Source organism: Monodelphis domestica, chromosome 6 (assembly GCF_027887165.1).
Source record: "Monodelphis domestica isolate mMonDom1 chromosome 6, mMonDom1.pri, whole genome shotgun sequence".
NCBI classification, from domain to species: Eukaryota; Metazoa; Chordata; class Mammalia; order Didelphimorphia; family Didelphidae; genus Monodelphis; species Monodelphis domestica.
Genome location: NC_077232.1, coordinates 34,179,057 through 34,197,090, shown reverse-complemented (window position 1 = coordinate 34,197,090; position 18,034 = coordinate 34,179,057). Strand labels below are relative to the sequence as shown.

The window sequence follows — 18,034 nt, the reverse complement described above, 5'->3', positions numbered from 1 at the left end:
TCTTGTACAAGTCTTTTTACTTATTGTTCCAGACCTATTCTATGGAACCTATGAACAGTGAACTAAATACTGAAAATCAGTCAGCCCAAATAAACATCTAAACATGTAACCCAATAGAGCATTAAACTGAGGTTAAATATGGTGAATTTATAGATAGGAAACTCATGAGAGTAATGGAGTGATACATAATATTCAATAAATTATTATCTACCCTACATATTGGTAATACATAGACCATCTATAGGATGGAGGGGTTGGACTAGATGGCCATTATGGTTTCTTCTATTTCTTTAAGTATAGGTTTACTTATGATCTCTTTTCAAAATCTTAACTAGATTTTTTTTTTATTTGCTCCTTTGTCGGATGAAGCAAATATACAGAGAATCATGAATAAACCTGCCCTCAAATCAATTTTATCATCCATGATGTGAAAATATTACATAATTTGATTAAGATAAATTAAGTTGAGTAGGAAAGTGAATTACTTACCCTAATGGCTTCTGTAATGAGGAAGAAATATATGTTTTAAATGAATATACTCTTTAAATTAAAGTACATTGGAACAAGGGCCTGCTTGCCCCATCCTTGTTGTAGCTCTGACCCTGGGCAGTGTAGATAGTCACTTCTTGATGAATTTAGGTCATCTGAAGAGAACATATGTGAAAGTCTTTGCACATCAGCTCCAATTCCATTTAGAGCTCTGAACTGGAGGGCTAAGGAATCTAAATCAGAGCTATGTGTGACTCTCAGAATGAAATGTATTCCTCTTTCCTGCATTAGCCCTGCAAGGTAAGTTGAATGTGAGAATTGTTATTTCCTATCTGAATTCTAGCCTGTCTCTATTCTACCCCAGAGGTTATTCCATTGCTGTAGGATACTTCAACCTCCACTGATTTTGGGCAAAGTTAATTGTGCCTGATGTTTAATGTCTACAATGACCTCTGGCATATTCCCATGGAAGGGGAAAAAAGTATCAATGATCAAAATAGGAACTGGGCAATTAGGAGAGGCCTATCACTCATCTTCCTAAAAGACTTCATGAGAGTAGCTTCATACCCTTAGCTTGGCTTAATTGGTACATGTGCCCTCATCCCCACTGTGAAGGAGTGCCTCCCCATTAACCTCCGGGACAGTCCAGGTCAGCTCAGCCAGCCAGGTCCCTCTCTTCCCTTCAGGGAACAGCAGAGTTGCAGAAAATTCCTGAGCAAAAAGGCAGATGACAAACTTAAGAAAGAGTCAGGTACAAAGCATCCCTCTAACACCGAGTGTCAAGCTAGAGTTGAAATTAAGTGCTGATATTAAAGTTAGAGGCAAGAGTTTGTAGTTCAGATGCTTGAGGCAGCTAGGAGGTAGAGGAAGATCTCTAAGCTGAATAAATGTGTCCTTAATGCTAATGATATGTAGGTGAGCTAAGGTGGTACAGGGCATACAACACCACATTTGGGGTCAAGAAGAACTGAGTTTCAATCTCATCACTGTCACTTAGTAGATAAGTGACTGAACCAATAACGTAAACTTTCTCAGTTTGGGTTTCTTCAATAAAAATGATATATACTATTCACATCTAATTCAGAGGATTGCCAAGAGCATCAAAATTTATCATATATTTAAATTGCTTTAAAAACTGTGAATTTTAAAAATTAATACCCAATACTCCACATATTATATTTAATAATTATATTTAATAATATTTATTAAATTTAACTTGAAACAAAGGGAAAGTAAAAAGCTAGAGAAACAGGGAGAGCTCCCTAGCCTTCCACATGGACAAGGAGAAGGGACGGGGCAGCAGACCCAAAACTAAAATACCAACAACATAAGGACAATTGTGGGAAATGTAGTCCAAGGAGCAACATTCTAATTACACAAAATGTTAATATTGGGAGCAACTAGGTGACTAAGTGGATAGAGAGACAGATCTAGAGGGGGGGAAGTCCTAGGTTTGAACCCGGCCCCAGACACTTTCTAGCTGGGTGAGTCACATAATCCCCATTGCCTAGCCCTTACTACTCTTCTACCTTGGGAGCAATACATAGTATTAATTCTTAGACAGAAGTTAAGAGTCTTTTTAAAAAAATAATGATTATTAGGGGGCAGCTGGGTGGCTCAATGGATTGAGAGCCAGTCCTAGAGACAGGAGGTCCTAGGTTCAAATCTGACCTCAGCCACTTCCCAGCTGTGTGACCCTGGGTAAGTCACTTGACCCCCACTGCCTAGCCCTTACCACTCTTCTGCCTTGGAGCCAATACACAGTATTGACTCCAAGACGGAAGGTAAGGGTTTAATAAAAAATAATGATATATTGTAGATATTATTATTATTGGTGGTGGTGGTATTATTTTTTTGAGCGGGAAAAAATGCTTGTCTAAGGTCACATAAGTAGTTGCTAATAGATCTCATATTTGAAGTCAGATCCTTTTTTCTCTAAACCCAGCCATCTTTGGACTAAAGACCTATTGTATGTCCTTTTAACACTCTTTGGGTTCAACATCAGAATGCTCTCAAAGGGACTTAAGTAACTTAACATAAGAGATATTTAAGTGAAGTTGCTAGTTCAAAAACAACAATGGGCCACCATCCCAAAATCTTGAAAGCTATCCCATATATGTATCCAGTTATTTCCCAAGTGACAATGTGTCTCCTTTCACACACGTATCCATCTATTCCTGACCTAAAACCTCACCTGATGCTTAGGGGTGAATGATCGTACTCAAACAAGATTCAAGTCTTCAGTTTGTTTACCTTTTTCCTCTTGCTTTTAGCTCAATCACATGCTGATGCTTAAATTTTGAAACAAATGCAAAATCTGCAGAGCACCTCAGAATACTGCATATGGTAAAGAAAAGAAAAAGAGGCTTTATATGAGACATTTGATTCCATATTGGTAGTCTTGGATCCAGAAATCCTGAATTCAAATCCAACTCGGGATACTATGCTTTTCTGAATGAGGTTGAATTAGTTTCCCTATTCTAAAAAGTGGTGATAGAAATACCATTAGTATATACTTCACAGCTCATAATGACTGTCTCCTTAGAAAATATAGCCAAAGTTCTTTGGATATCTTGAAGTGCTCAAAAAAAAATCAGTTATATTTGAAGAATACTGGGTTCAGGATCAAAAATATTGGGATTTAAGTGGGAACTATCTGGGTGAATGTGACCAAGTCATACCTTCTTTGAGCCTCCATTTATTTGGTCAACTATAAATTGGAGGGGGGGAAATACTTGATCTCCTAGTGCTTAAAAGAACATCATTTCAATTGAAGCTCTTGACCTGATGATAATACATGCAACGAATGGTGGAAACTAAATTAGAGATGATACTTTATAACTTTAAATAGTAATTATTCTGTTCTATTCATTTCCAAATGGCAGTGAGGTAGTAAGTAGATAGAGGTCTCATCCTGGAATTAGGGAGTCTTGTCTTCCTGAGTATAAATCTTATCTCAGACACTAGCTTTTTGACGCTAGATAAGTCACTTAACCCAATTTGTCTTGGTTTCCTCATCTGTAAAATGAGTGGGGAAAAGAAAGGCTCAACCATTCTACTATCTTTGTCAAGAAAACTCCAAATAGAGTCACAACAAGTTGGGCATGACTGAAACAACTAAAGCAATCACTTCAAAATGCATTTTTAAGCACCTACTATGAACATTTCATTATACTAATCACTGAGGCTACAAAGAGGAAAAAAAAAAACAACCTTCAAGAAGCTTATGTTTTCAGATTTAGCAAGATGCAAATAAAAAATACCCAGACAAATAAAAACAAAGTATATACTAAGGCCTCAGTTACTTTCTACTAGTAGGATCACCCTAGGTAAGTCACTCAAACTCTGTCCATTTCAGTGTTGTCATCTATAAAATTAGACTAATATTAACATCTATCTCTTAGGGTTGCTATGAGGGTCCCATGAGATAATATTTATGAATTGCTTAACACAGTGCCTGAAACATAGTAGATACTTAGATAAATGCTTATTTCTTTAACCTCAGCGTTCAGCAAAAGTAATCAGAGGAGAGAACTCAGAAACCATTTAATAAAACTCTCTTATTAGGTCACGTAATTCCAGTTACCAAAGACCCTGACCAGAAAATTGTCACTAGGCTCCTTGGCACTGTCAACTGGTTCAATATAGAATGTGAAACCATTTTATCCTTGGAAATGCCATTAAAGAAGACTCCTTAATTTGTACTTTGCAACTGTACCCTATGGACCATGGCTCCTTTCCATGTGCCTTAAAACTGAAACCTTCCATGCATGTTATCTTCCTCATTAGAATGAGACCTCAGTGAGCGCAAGGGATAACTATCTTCCTTTTCTCTTTGTCTTCCCAGCACCAAACACAGTTCTTTTTCATATAGTAAGGCCATAAACATATTTTCTTTCATTCATTCATTCATTCATTCATTCATTCATTCATTCATTCATTCATTCATTTGTAATCAAGAGAATATAGACCCAGGACATCTGACTCGAGTCAATTACAATAAACTATGACATTTTGGAAAGTTCTAGCTGAGGATTCAGCCCTAACATTGATCCTTGAATGTGATTTGGAATTCTAAGACACTGATGTTAGGTTAAAAAGTATTCCAGATATGTGGGACAGCCTGTGAAAAGCTACAGAGTAAAAAGACAAAAATATCCTAATAGTGTGTTGGGGTTTGGGATGCAAAGTGTTTAAAGAGAACAAAAAGGAGCTTCCTGTTGCTTGTCCTTATTGTTAAAATATGGGCACGGTTTTAATTTTCTTTTGTTTTTATTTGCCTGGAAAATGGGTTCTAGGCTGAAATGATGTGATTGTTATTTATGGTGTCACAGTTTTAATAATGTAGTCCAATAAAGCTACTATAAGCGGTGAAAGGGAATTTACAAGGATGAGGATAACTGAGTCATAATGTACAATATATACAAAGTTTTTAAATGCTTTAGATCATAAATATAGCTATGGCTTCCCAAAGTGCCAAGTTTATAAATTCCGGGATGATAAATAAAGTGACATTGACAAAGTAATATTGTCTCGGTTTATAAAAACTCATACTTCAAGGACACTTGAAGTGTTCCAGCGCAATTATAAAGACCAATCTTGTCCCAGCAGAAGGATTGAGAAAATGCACATCTCTCTCTTCATCAGAGAGGTGGGGGATCATAGATGTGAACATTACATATACTGTTATACTCAGTTATTGTATTAGTTATTTCTATTGAACTGCTTTCTATTTATTAAAAAATGTGCATGTTCTTACCTTTACATTTGATTATTTTTATAGTGTAGCTTGAATAAAAAGAAAGAAGGATGTGAAATGGATATTAATAAACCTATATTTATCAGTTTATTATTTTCATTCTTTTATATTAGTATAATATTATTATTATTATGTTTATTATATACCAGGCACTAGTATATATGAGAAATGTACATTATATATGCACATAAATGAACACATCAACAAAAATAATGATTAGCTATTTTAATAAATAGTTATTTTAAAAGAGAAGCCAGTGGTCTCAGACACCTCCCAGCTGTGTGACCCTGGGCAAGTCACTTGACCCCCATTGCCTAGCCTTTATTACTCTTCTGCCATTGACTCCAAGATGGAAGGTAAGGGTTTAAAAAGACAGAGAGAGACAGAAAGAGAGAGAGAGAGAGAGAGAGAGAGAGAGAGAGAGAGAGAGAGAGAGAAAGAGAGAGAGAGAGAGAGAGAGAGAGAAAGAAGCCAGTCCCTTTCTCACAATAATCCTGTGAGGTAGCCAGTAAAATCATGATGTCCATTTTATAGATTAAAAAATGAGTCAGGAAGAGGCAATTGTTCTTGCTGACATAGTAAATATCTGAGGTAGAATCTGCACTCAGATCTTAATGTATTCTATTAGTCAATAGGCAACAATGTCTTTGTATATAGGACACATTTACAGAAATACTTAAGGATAATAAGTTTAACGCTAGAAAAAACATTATTCATTCCGAACTCCAGGCCCAGTACTCTATCCACTGCACCACCTAGCTGCCTATGTGAAAAAAGAAATACATAAGAGCAAAAGTAGAAGAAAAAAATATGTCTTCTCTGTGGTACTCATTTTCCATGTCTGTAAAGTAAGAAATGTGGAATTGAGAATGAATAATGTTTCTTCTAGCTTTAAACTTATTATCCTTAAGTATTTCTCATCTTCCTGAATTCAAATCCAGCCACAGACACCCACTTACTACCTATGTGACCCTGGACAAGTTGCTTAACCTCTTTTGCCTCAGTTTCCTCATCTGTAAATTGAACTGGAGAAGGAAATGTCAAATTGCTCCAATATCTCTGCCAAGAAAAGCCCAAATGGGTCATGCAGAGGCAGACAGGGCTGAATAACAACAATTCGTTCAGATTTCACTTCCCTCACAGAAGAAAAGCAGAATAATTTAGGCAAAGAAACCCTGTGGTCGGAAATAGGGGTTGGATAAAATTCACTTAGACAGGGGCCTCTTGGTAGTCTTCTGAAGGCTCTTTTCCCTGTGTCTTACTTGGAAGAAAGAGCAGCAGTCCCCTCCTAGGGGAACCCTGGACCATCTCAACACCAGTCAGCACATCCGTCCCAAACCAAAGCAAACACCCCATTTCCTACCTAGAGCTCGTCTCCCTCCACTTCCCAGTCGGGGGCTATTAGTGAGACAAGCAGCCCCAGAGGCTCCTGCTGCATGAAGAGACAACAGAAGCCAGCAGCCTTCTCCATCTCCTTTTGCCAAACAGCCTAGACAGGAAAACGTTTGCGAGGGGAATTCGGTGCCCAGGGAATGAGGCACCAGGATCACGTGGCGTGGGCAGACTGCACTTCAGCTGTGACCTCGGTTTTCAACGAGGTCCTGGTCGTTGTTCCGGCTCCCATCTCTTACACACGTGTTACCCCTGGTGACAAATTATACTGCGCTTTTGTGATGTGCCCAAATGAGAACTAGGATGAAATCCAAAACAACTTCTTTCAGTTTGGGACCCGAGCCAAGAAACTAAAGAAAATCAATTTTAACGTGCCTTTTCGTTTATTTTATTTTCCCCCTCTAACCCTCGGAAAAATCCAGCTACCTTTTCAACTCCATACGTGAATGGCCAATAGAACAGGCTCAGTGAGAATATTTTCCTCTCTCCTTCTGCGGAGCTTTCCATCTGCCTCCTTGTTTCTGCTGCTCTCTCTTTCTCTGGGTCTTTCTCTATCTCTCTCTCTTTAAAGTGGCTGAATATTAGTATTATAGGAACATAGTTTAGAGCTGCAGAGGATTTCAGAGGCCATCTTTTCGAATCCCCCAATTTTACAGCAATCAACATCGAGGTCCCGAAAGGGAAAACGGCAACGGGGTCTTCTAGTAGACTTGCACAAGGTCTCAACCACTTAATTTTATAGGTGTAGACAATTAGCTCAAGGAAGTAGCGGATAAAAGTCATACAGCTAGTGAATGGCAGAACCATGATTTGGTATCTCCAACCTCCTCACTCCTTCTGCTGCCTCAAATCACCTCCCAAGATCATGAAAGAGGTGTTGATGCTCCCTCTTTCAAAAGCCTGACTTTGAATTTCTGAGCCTCTTCTGATACAAAAAAAAAAAAAAAATCAACTTCCCCATGTGAAAATAATCAAATATAGGATTACAGGCAGTTTGGGGAAACCAGCAAGTGAGATGTGTGGTTTGTGTGTGTCCGGGTGTGTGTTTGTGACCCTGCTGGCAAACATAAAAGCTGGAAAGTAAAAAAAAAAAATCCCTATCCTGATGGCATCCAACTCAGACACACTTAGCAAAAGAAAACTTAGGTGATCAGCTTAAGGGCCTGGCAGAATGCCCAAAAATACATCCCCTGAGCTTTTTTTAAAAAGCATTTTATAAGATTAGAAAAAAGATCCTGCAATTCCAGCAGATCTGAAGCATGGTAAAATTCTCTAAATCAGCATTCAAAAAGGAGAAACAAATTGCAGTAGACCTACCATATTCTAGTTTGTGTTGATGGAACAGAATACTTCACTTGGAATCATAAAATCTGTTCAAAGACTGATTTTGCCTTTTACTAGATATATATGCCAGTGGGCCAGTCAGGTCACCGCTCAGAATTTCAGTTTCTTCTTCTGATAAATAAGAATAATGAAATAATTATAGGGCATTTTTGCAAGGAAAGGTCTCTAAACCGTAAAAATTGTCAGAATTTGAGGGAGCAGCTGCAAGGCTCAGTGGATTGAGAGTCAGGCCCAGAGACAGGAGGTCCTAGGTTCAAACCTAACCTCAGACACTTCCCAGCTATGTGACCCCAGGCAAGTCACTTGACCCCCATTGCCTAATCCTTACAACTCTTCTGCCTTAGAACCAGTACACAGTATTGATTCTAAGATGGAAGGTAAGGTTTAAAAAAAAGTATTAGAAATTGAATTAATGATATAACAAGGACAGAAGTCCCTAATGACTTAATGCCCTCATTGTACTCATCCCTCCCCCTCATCTCATCCCTTCTGGCAGAAATATTTGCTTAAAGATTGAAGCAGGAAAATTGACAGACTTGATTACGACCTTAATTCTTCCCCAGCCCACTTACTCCTTATTGTCTCTTAATTGAAAATTAAAAAAAAAAGAAAAAGAAGAAAACTGATTCAGATTAACTAATGTCTATTCCAGAGCTTCTAACATGACCCAAGGGAGGTCAGAAGAAGAAAATGATGAGAAGCAAGGGGATGGAAAATCAGATACACAACTATGAAGAGTTGTTGCCAGTTCTTCATCAGAGTTGGTTAAGGGATAGAGAAGGGAAGAGATATGAATAGGCATGTTCTTTCTCTTATTTGAAGAGGTAAGGAATGAGGTATGTATAACAGTGCATATATTGCCATTTAAAAATAGGTCTATGGTATTGTTAATTTGCAAAAAATATTTTCTCCTTTTTCTTTAATTTTCTTTGCTAGAAGGGATGGCAACTCTAAGTATGGACAATAGGAAGACTACATTGGGAGGAAAAGATGATGTAAACAATAGATAATAAGAGCCTTTTTTTAATCTTTCACCATAGGGTCATAGATTTAATATTAAAAGCAACCCCAAGAAATCTACTACAACTGTCTGCATGTTCCTACTAAAATAATTGTTTTATTTTATTTTAACCAGTTTTATTGATACTATTTTTAGTTTTTTGCAGAACTATCATTTAAGGACAATCCATCCCTCAGTAGAAAACCAGATCCTCCATTGAAGAAAAGAAAAAAAAAAACAATTAAACAAAATTACCAATAGGATAAAAACCTGATATATGCTTCATTTTGTTCTACACTTCCCTACCTTTCTGGGGCGAGAAGGGAGGTGTCAGACAGTTTGGTGGCACAGTAGATAGAGGGCATGGGATCTGCAAAGCTTGTATTCAATTCAACCTCCAACTGGGTGGGTCACTTAGCCTCTATTTGCCTCCTTTTCCTTTTCTGTAAATGGAATTTATAATAATAAATACTTCACAGAACTTTTAGCATAAAATAACAGAATATATATAAAGCATTTTATAAAGCATAAGCATTATGCAGATGCTAGCTATTATTACCATCTATTTTTCTAGTACCTTTATTATTGTTAATGTTTTTCAGTTACTTATTCTGGCTTCCTTTAGGGTCTGTTTTTACACTGTTGTTGTAATTTGGTTTATTGTGCTACTAGTAATATAATGAACCTGGGCAGGTCACTTCACCCTGTTTGTCTCAGTTTCCTCATCTGTAGAATGAGTTTATCTCATTTCATATCAGTTCAAATAAATCTTCCAATGAGTTCATAATTCCTCATAGTGAAATTTTAGTCAAATATATGAATAAATCGGTTTGTTTAGCCATTCATCCATCAATGGAGAGTACCCCAAACCCTTATTTTACAGAAGAAAAACAAGTTCCAGAGAAGGAATACAATTTACACAGTGGAAGTAAATTTCAGTGTGACACACTAAGTCATTTCCACTTATCTTAAAACACAATATAAAAACAAATATACTAAAATTTTCTTCCATCCACAATTTCCCAGCCTGAGCAGTGGAATTTTGTAATACATATCTGAGTCTCCTTATCTGTGACACTCGACTGGCTTTATATTGGGAATCTGTTGTTTTTTAGTCATTTCAGTTGTATCTGACTCTCTATGACCTTATATTGGGTTTTCTTGATAAAGATACTAAAACTATTTGCTTTTTCTTTCATTAGTTCTTTTTATAGATAAGTAAACTGAGGCAAGCAGGGTGAAATGACCTTCCCAGAGTTACACAGCTAGCAAATGTCTGAGGCCTGATTTGAACTCATGAACTCATGATTGTTCCTGACTTCTGGTTCGTCTCTCTATCCACTGTAACACCTAACTGCCACTTAGATTGGGAAGACTTTTGTACAACTCCGCCTTGCCTCAGAAAAATTACTACTTTTGTGACCTTGGACAATTTACAATGTTTCCCTATGCCTCAGTTTCCTCATCTTTAAAATAATGAGATTGGATCTCATGGTGTCTATTGACCCTTTAAATTTTAGACTTGAAAACTCTAAATCCAAAGCAATTCCAAACAGCATATTGCCAAGCCAGCTCCTCACATTTTCTATTGCTGGTTCCCAGCTTGAAGCCTGAAGCAAAAGACTCAGGGCTGCTTTTGAAGGGCTCTCTATACAACTATGTCTAGCCAGAAAGAGGGAAACCATATGTGGGGGGAAAGAAAGGCTACTCAAGTTCAGTCAGTTTTTTAAACCAAAAACAATCTCAAACATTCAAAGGCAGGTTCATAGAAACTAATAATTTTTAGAAATTTCTGACTTTAGAAAATAAGCCAATGACTATTAATAAAGAGTAAAGAGGCTAAAGTAGAACAGAAAAATCACTTTTTCAGTTTTTGAGGCACTTATCAAATTGTAACTTGGAATTAATAGACAGATAGTACAGGTAGGTAAGAGAACCGAACTTAGGAGTCTGGAAGAGAGTTCACATCATATTTTGGGCAGGTACTTGATGTGGTGATTGGCAATTCATTTAATGTCTTCTAGATTCAGTTTCTTCTTCTATTAAATGTGGATAATAATAACAATTATGGCAGAGTGTTGCTATTAGAATCAAGTGAGATAACACAGTAAAGAATTATTTTATTCAATCATGTCCAACTTTTCAGGACCCCATTTGGTATTTTAAAATAATTTTAATTGAAAATTTTTATTTAATTTATTAATTTAGAATATTTTTCAATAGTTATATGAATCATGTTCTCTCCTTCCCCTCCTTGCACTGGGTTTTACATGTGTCATTGATCCAGACCTATTTCCATATTATCAATTTTGCAAAAGGGTGATTGTTTAGAGTCTACATCCCCAATCATATCCCCATTGAGCCATAGGATCAAGCAGTTGTTTTTCTTCTGTGTTTCTGCTCCCACAGTTCTTCCTCTGAATGTGGATTGCATTCTTTCTCATAAGTCCCATTTGGGATTTTCTAAGCAAAGATACAAGAGTGCCTTACTATTTCCTTCTCCAGTTTATTTTACAGATGAGGAAACTGAGGAAAACAAGGTCAAATGACTTGCCCAGGTCACAAGCATCTGAGACCAGATTTGACCTCAGTGACTCCTGACTCCAAGCCTGGCATTCTATTCATTACGCCACCTAGCTGCCCACAAAGAGCTCTATCAATGCTTAGTAGTAGTAAGAGTAGTAGAGTAATTTAAATGTGACCTCATTACATTTAAACCTCTTCCTTGAAAGACAAACTGGCTGTGATGTTGGGCAAGTCTCTTAAACTCTCAATGTTTCAACTAACTTCTATGATTCTAAGTCATTGAGAAAATGACAAAGTTTTGTTGAAAAAAGAATTTCTGAATCTGTTAGTTCTTGATAGAAAATCCCAGATTCAATTGTGATCAATAAGTGTATTGAACCTAATGTTCCCACTGCATCAGCATTTGCCAACCAAACATTATTTCTTTTGGGTTTGGGTTTGCATCTATCTAGTAATTAAATTTCTTAGCATCTCCTGATAAATTGTTTGTCATTCTCCATGCGTACTTGGTGTCTGGAAGATTAGAAAATAATGTTACCTAACAAAACAAATCCCAAAGTGGAGAGTTCTCAAGACTTCCTGCAATAAATAATGCATATGGAGGACAAATCTGAAGAAAAATTGAAAAAGGCAAAACCACTACTAATATGGTCAGTGTGTGTGTGTGTGTGTGTGTGTGTGTGTGTGTGTGTGTGTGTGTGTGTGTGTGTGTGTTGGGCTGATTTGGTTTGCAGAATCATAAAATGTTAGTACTGGAATGAACCTTACAGATCATTAAGTCATTTAACACTCACTTATAGAATACTCATTATGTGCCATACCCTCAATACAATATAATCCTTCCTCTTCTAAAGGGATATGTGCCCAAGAGATTGTCACAGGTCATATAGTTAAAAAGGTATCAAAGATGGACTTGATCTCAAGTCTTCTGATTCCCAAGTCGAGTGCTTTCATCATTATTTTATCTCTTTAAAATAGTTGGATAACAAAATCTGTACCCAACTGATTTAAATGTAACTCGAATCAGCCCCCTGGTCTTTGATTCTTAGCCTGGCTTTTGTACATTGCATTCTGTTAACACAGGCATTATAAATTAAAAAAAAAACAAAAACAAAAACAACAAACAACCTTTGGTTTCTTATATCTCATTCATGTCTCTTCCAAGAACTAGCTATTTCTAGGAACTGTCCAGTACTCCAAGGAGACCACATGAACAAAACTTGGTTCCACAGGGGCATCTATGAACTGTTGTGCTGGTCCTAGCCAAAGTTCTGATAAGATTTGCTTGGGTGTGTTGCCAAAAGTAGGGGTGAGAGGGACAGCTTAGTTTCCCTGAAGTTAGAGTGTTTTGTTTGTTTTGTTGATACATGTTTTTGCTCATGTGTTTCAGTCATTGAGATTCATGGGATTCCTAATCAAAGAGAGCTCAAGATGTGAAAATACCTTCCAACACAACAGAAAGGATACAATCTCTTACCATGTTAGAAAGTTGCCTGGGTCTCGGAGCTATCAGACTTGCTCAGCTTTTACCTAACATACCAATGAGAGGCACAACGTGGATTGATGACTCCCTTACCCAAAGGCTGACATGCTACCGTCTATGCCAGATAGTCTCTCCAGTCCAATTAAAAATACGTATTTTATGCTCTATTAAATTATATATGTTGTGGTTTAGTGGTCACAATCCGCCTACTACCCTGTACTATGTTACCTATTCTCCAAAAAGGGAAAGAGACAAATAGGGAGAGAGTGAGAGAGACAGAGACAGAGAGAGAGATTGAAAAAGAGAGAGAGACGGAGACAGAGACACAGAGAGAGAGAGACAGAGAGAGAGAGAAAGAGACAGAGACACAGAGAGAGAGAGACAGAGAGAGAGAGAAAGAGACAGAGAGACAGAGACAGAGAGACAGAGATGGAGAAAGAGACAGAGACAGAGAAAAGAGACAAATGGAGAGAGAGACGGGAAAATGAAGAAGGGATATAGAGAGGGGAAAAGAATCAAGGAGGGTTGTTTTATGAATTTATTAAAATAATATAAGGGAAATGGGGCTAGGGCATCTAATAGAGACATGCTGTATACCGACAATATGCCATATAGGTTCCTTATGCCATTCTGGAAACAGAAAGAAATGTAATCTGTGAATATTTCCAGGCATACCTATACACTGTTTCTTAATAGGTAGATGAGGTGGAGGGATGTGAATATTTACACACAGCCTATAAATATGTATATATACTCTCATATACCATGTGCACCACTTAAAATCCATTCTAAGCTGTTGAAACAGAGTAATTCTGTTTGTCCTTTGACTTTAACAAGGGTAACTACAAATGTAATTTACCCATAATGTGATATTTAAACATTTTCTGAGGGAACCAATCAAGCGCTAGATTAATCCCCAAGGGAAAATCTGACTTTGTCGAGGAAATAAGCCAAAGGAAAGCCCCATAAAGCAGTTGAATATCCAAAACATAACTCGTTTTTGCAAGATTATATATTCTGAGGTTATCTATAAAGGTTTTTTTTTCTTTAATCAACTCCAACTCCCAGACTTCAAGTTGGAGCTTTCATCAATACCTCTTGTTTAGCAAACAAGACACGTCTAAAGCTCTATGAAAACATTTTCTTGTCTTTCTAGTGGTAGAAGTCAAGGCATCACTATCCTCCCGCTGCCATTCTGGGTGAATGGACTAAGTCATTAAAGGGGAATTTGACCTGAAAAGCTTTTCACATGGATTTCTGTCAGGGCCTTTAAATAGGCAGTCAATGAATGGGACCCTGCTTACAAATCATGCCTTGTTGTGTGGGGGCCAAGCAAATAGATGCCATTGTGGGGGCAGGTGTAAAAAATATGAATAGACAGTTCAGTTTGCTACAGTGGAGAATCTCATTAGGGATGGATCATTTGTATGCCTTTAATAAAGTTTGGTTAGCCTCCCTTAAAAAAACTCTAGGTCTTTTCCAGTGTTCATCTTGAAACTTCATAATCATTTGGTATCAAATCTGAAGTTTCTCAAAGCAGAAGGTTTCCTCCACTCTCTTTCCCTTTGTTTAAAGCATATTTCCCCCTAGAGTATCTGGGTTCATAAGCTGGTAGATTTTTTTTCTATTTCCTCTCATTCAAGGACTTGAAATGGAAAACAAAATTTCCTACCTTCTAGGTGTGGCAGGATTTGCATTTTTCTGGCATATTTTTCCCATTTAGGGTTGTACTAGAGAGCTGGTGAATTCAATTCAATAAATCTATTCTGTTCAAGGCTCAAGGAAAAGCTTAAAAGGCACCCTCTAGGGAATGTTCTATCAAGAAAACATAGATCAATCATAAAGCAAAACTTGGCAGAGGAAATCAGATAAATATCCTAAGTACTCTGTCAATATTAAAGACATACATAAAGACCTAGGACAGAAGTTTTGTAATATACTTCATGTTCTGGACCTCTGAGGTTATATTTTTATATCTCTAGAATCTAGATGCTTTCTCAGAATAATTTGTTTAGATGCATAACATAAATCACCTGGAATTGCAATGGAAATCAGGTAAATTGAAATGAAGATATAACTTTTTTTTTTCAATCCTAGTTCGTAACTCGAAACCTGGGTGCCACAAGCATCTTTGGCATCCAGGATTAAATGGTGTCTTTTGGTCCACTAAAAAGTCTACACATTTCCCATTGAAATAACTAAATATATTCAAGGCATTCCGACTAGAATGAGGCTATGTCAGAAATAAGGAATTTAAGTAGCTTATTTATGCTTTTATTTTTGGTTAATGTCAAGTCTTTTAAATATCATGCTGTAAAAAACGTGTCCTTTAATAAATATATGTTGGGTATTTAGTATGTTCTAGGCACTTAGCTCAATATTGGGAATGTAAGCAAGGGCAAAAATATTAGCCCGCTTTGAAGGAACTCACATTCTAGTGTGAGAGAAATGATGCCCCACAAGAGTGGGATGTACAAGATATATATCATGTAAATGGGAGCTGTTGTCAAAGGGAAGGCACTTGCAGATTGAGCTGGGGAAACACTGGGAAAACTTATTTTTTTTTAAACCCTTACCTTCCATCTTGGAGTCAATACTGTGTATTGGTTCCAAGGCAGAAGAGTGGCAAGGGCTAGGCAATGGGGGTCAAGTGACTTGCCCAGGGTCACACAGCTGGGAAGTGTCTGAGGCCAGATTTGAACCTAGGACCTCCCATCTCTAGGCCTGGCTCTCAATATACTGAGATACCCAGCTGCCCCCTAGGAAAACTTATAAGAAGTTTGTATTTGTCATATCAATAACTGTTATCTACATATGCCCTCAAGCCTTTTCAAAATGATTTCATATATTTGTTACTTTAATTCCATGAGTGGGGGGGTTACTGTTATCCCCATTTTATAAATGAAGATATCTTCATTTCTTGTCCATCTTTACATCATATTTCTCCCTTTCAAACTCTCCCTCTAATTTAGCACTCCACAGACTGGGGATTATTCCCCATTGCTAGGAAGATATAGTCTGGTTTAACTCAGTCTTACTACCTATAGTCTTCTTCAAGGCATTCCAGCAACATCATAACCTACCTCTATATCTCTCTCTAACATGTTATAATAATCAATGCTTCGATTTCATGAAAAAGTTATATCAATATAATGTTCTATAAAACACCCCTCAAAATCCTTGAACAAATCCCCTTTACTGCTCCCATTCCTCTCTATTTAGTATTGACTCCAGTCAGAATATAAACTCCTTGAAGGCAGGGATTAAATGGTATTTTAAATGAGTATACTTAGTGCTTAGCACACAGTGTTTAATGAACCATTCATTGTTTCATTTAGAGAATTTAAATAACTTTCCTACAATCACACAAACAATATCATGGGAAGGATTTGAAATCATGTTTTCTTGATTCCAACTACAGTGTTCTGCGACACTCCACCACCCTTCTTCTTCTTCTGTCATTCAGTGAAAAATTAGTTGTCCTTTTTGCTGTCTGACCATTCCTCTTCAAGTTCCCTTTATTGACTCATTCTCTAGTTCATGCAATCTACATACAGGTGTCTGTTCCAGGCACTCTTCTCTCTTTATACGACTTCATTTGATTTTCTTAATCACTGTGGATTTGATTATTTGGCTAATGATAGCCAAATTCAATCCAGCCCTAATCTCTATTCTTATATTCACATCTTGACCATCTTTCAGACATTTCAAAATGGATGTCCAGTGGAAATCTTAGTCTATTTTTGGAAAGTATATCACTAAAAGAAAAAGGGGGAGGAGTAGAAAAAGAAGCAAAAAGGGACAGGTGGAGAACATATCTTTCACAAAAATATGGTAAAGGCAGCTAGGTGGCTCAGTGAATTGATGAGGAAACAGGCTAATAGGGTTTAAATGGCTTGTCCAGGGTCACACAGTTAGGAAATGTTAGGGTGAGGAGGAATGCAATGGGATTAAAGGATGATTGATTTTGGTTTTTATAATCAGTGAATTGAAAGTCAGGCCCAGAGATGGGAAATCCTGTGTTTAAATCTGACATGACTACTCTTAGATGTATGACCCTGGGCAAATCACTTAACACCCATTGCCTAGCCCTTTCCACTCTTCTGCCTTGGAACCACTACCCAGTATTGATTCTAAGATGCAAGGTAAGGGATTTTTATAAAAAAATATGGAAGAGGTTAATTAATCACCAACTGAATGGTAAAAGTCATCATAAAATATTAGAAAGCTTTAATTATATTTTAGATTATAATAATATTTTCATTATATATGCATTAATAAAACAAATATATTTTAAATGAGAGGGAAATGAGTTCTTATCAATTATTTCCAATAAATATATGTGTATCTATCACATTCTGGAAATGACACAACTACTTAAGTCTAAATTTATTTGAAAGATCAGGAGTTAAATGAAATGAATAAACAATTCTTAAAATATAGATTAGGCACAATAATATCAGCTACTTTTCAAATCACCAATACTAAGAGAAATTAAAATGAAAATTAATTTGATTTTCACTCTGCAGTCATCAAATTGGTGACATAGCCTGAAGCCATCCGTTTAAAATATTACTGAAAAGGAAGCATATGGTAAGACTGTTGGTAGCATTAAGATTAGCACATACATGATGGAAAAGGAAATTTTGAGATCATACAAGAAAAGCCATCCAATTGTGCCTACTCTGTGACCTGCCATATGCCAAAACTAAATAAAACCACTAAGGTAATTTAGTGACTAGTCTTGCTTCCAGATTAAAGAAAAGGAAACATATTTCTCTTCCTTCTCACTATGTTTGTTATGGAGGTAGGGATGTGTAGACAGCCAATGAGTACTAATGCACAGAATAGGGAATTAGACTTTAATGTGTTCCAGTGGGAAAAAGAATAATTTTCCATGACCAGAGAGTATCTTGAGGGAAGAAAAGTATTAAACTTGAAAGTGTCAAATGGAGCCAAGTTTTGATGAGCTTTTGAAGCAAATCTGAGAATATTTGATCCTGGAAATATTAGATAGTCATTGTTTCATTGAGCATATTTG

The 18,034-nt window shown here is 36.9% G+C and overlaps 1 protein-coding gene across 8 annotated transcripts in view; it reads right to left on the bottom strand.

The window, feature by feature from the left end:
* LRRC4C (leucine rich repeat containing 4C) overlaps positions 1–18,034 on the bottom strand; it is a 1,396,296-nt gene that overhangs the window by 1,220,277 nt on the left and 157,985 nt on the right. For 2 of the 8 annotated variants that reach the window (XM_056801928.1, XM_056801931.1), the window contains exon 1: positions 6,612–8,571. The exons of 5 other annotated variants lie outside the window; for them this stretch is intronic. The gene's annotated coding sequence lies outside the window, so the exon portion shown is untranslated. Of the gene's footprint in view, positions 1–6,611; positions 8,572–9,290; positions 9,428–18,034 lie in introns of those variants that run through there. One more of the 8 variants, XM_056801932.1, reaches the window with a different exon arrangement.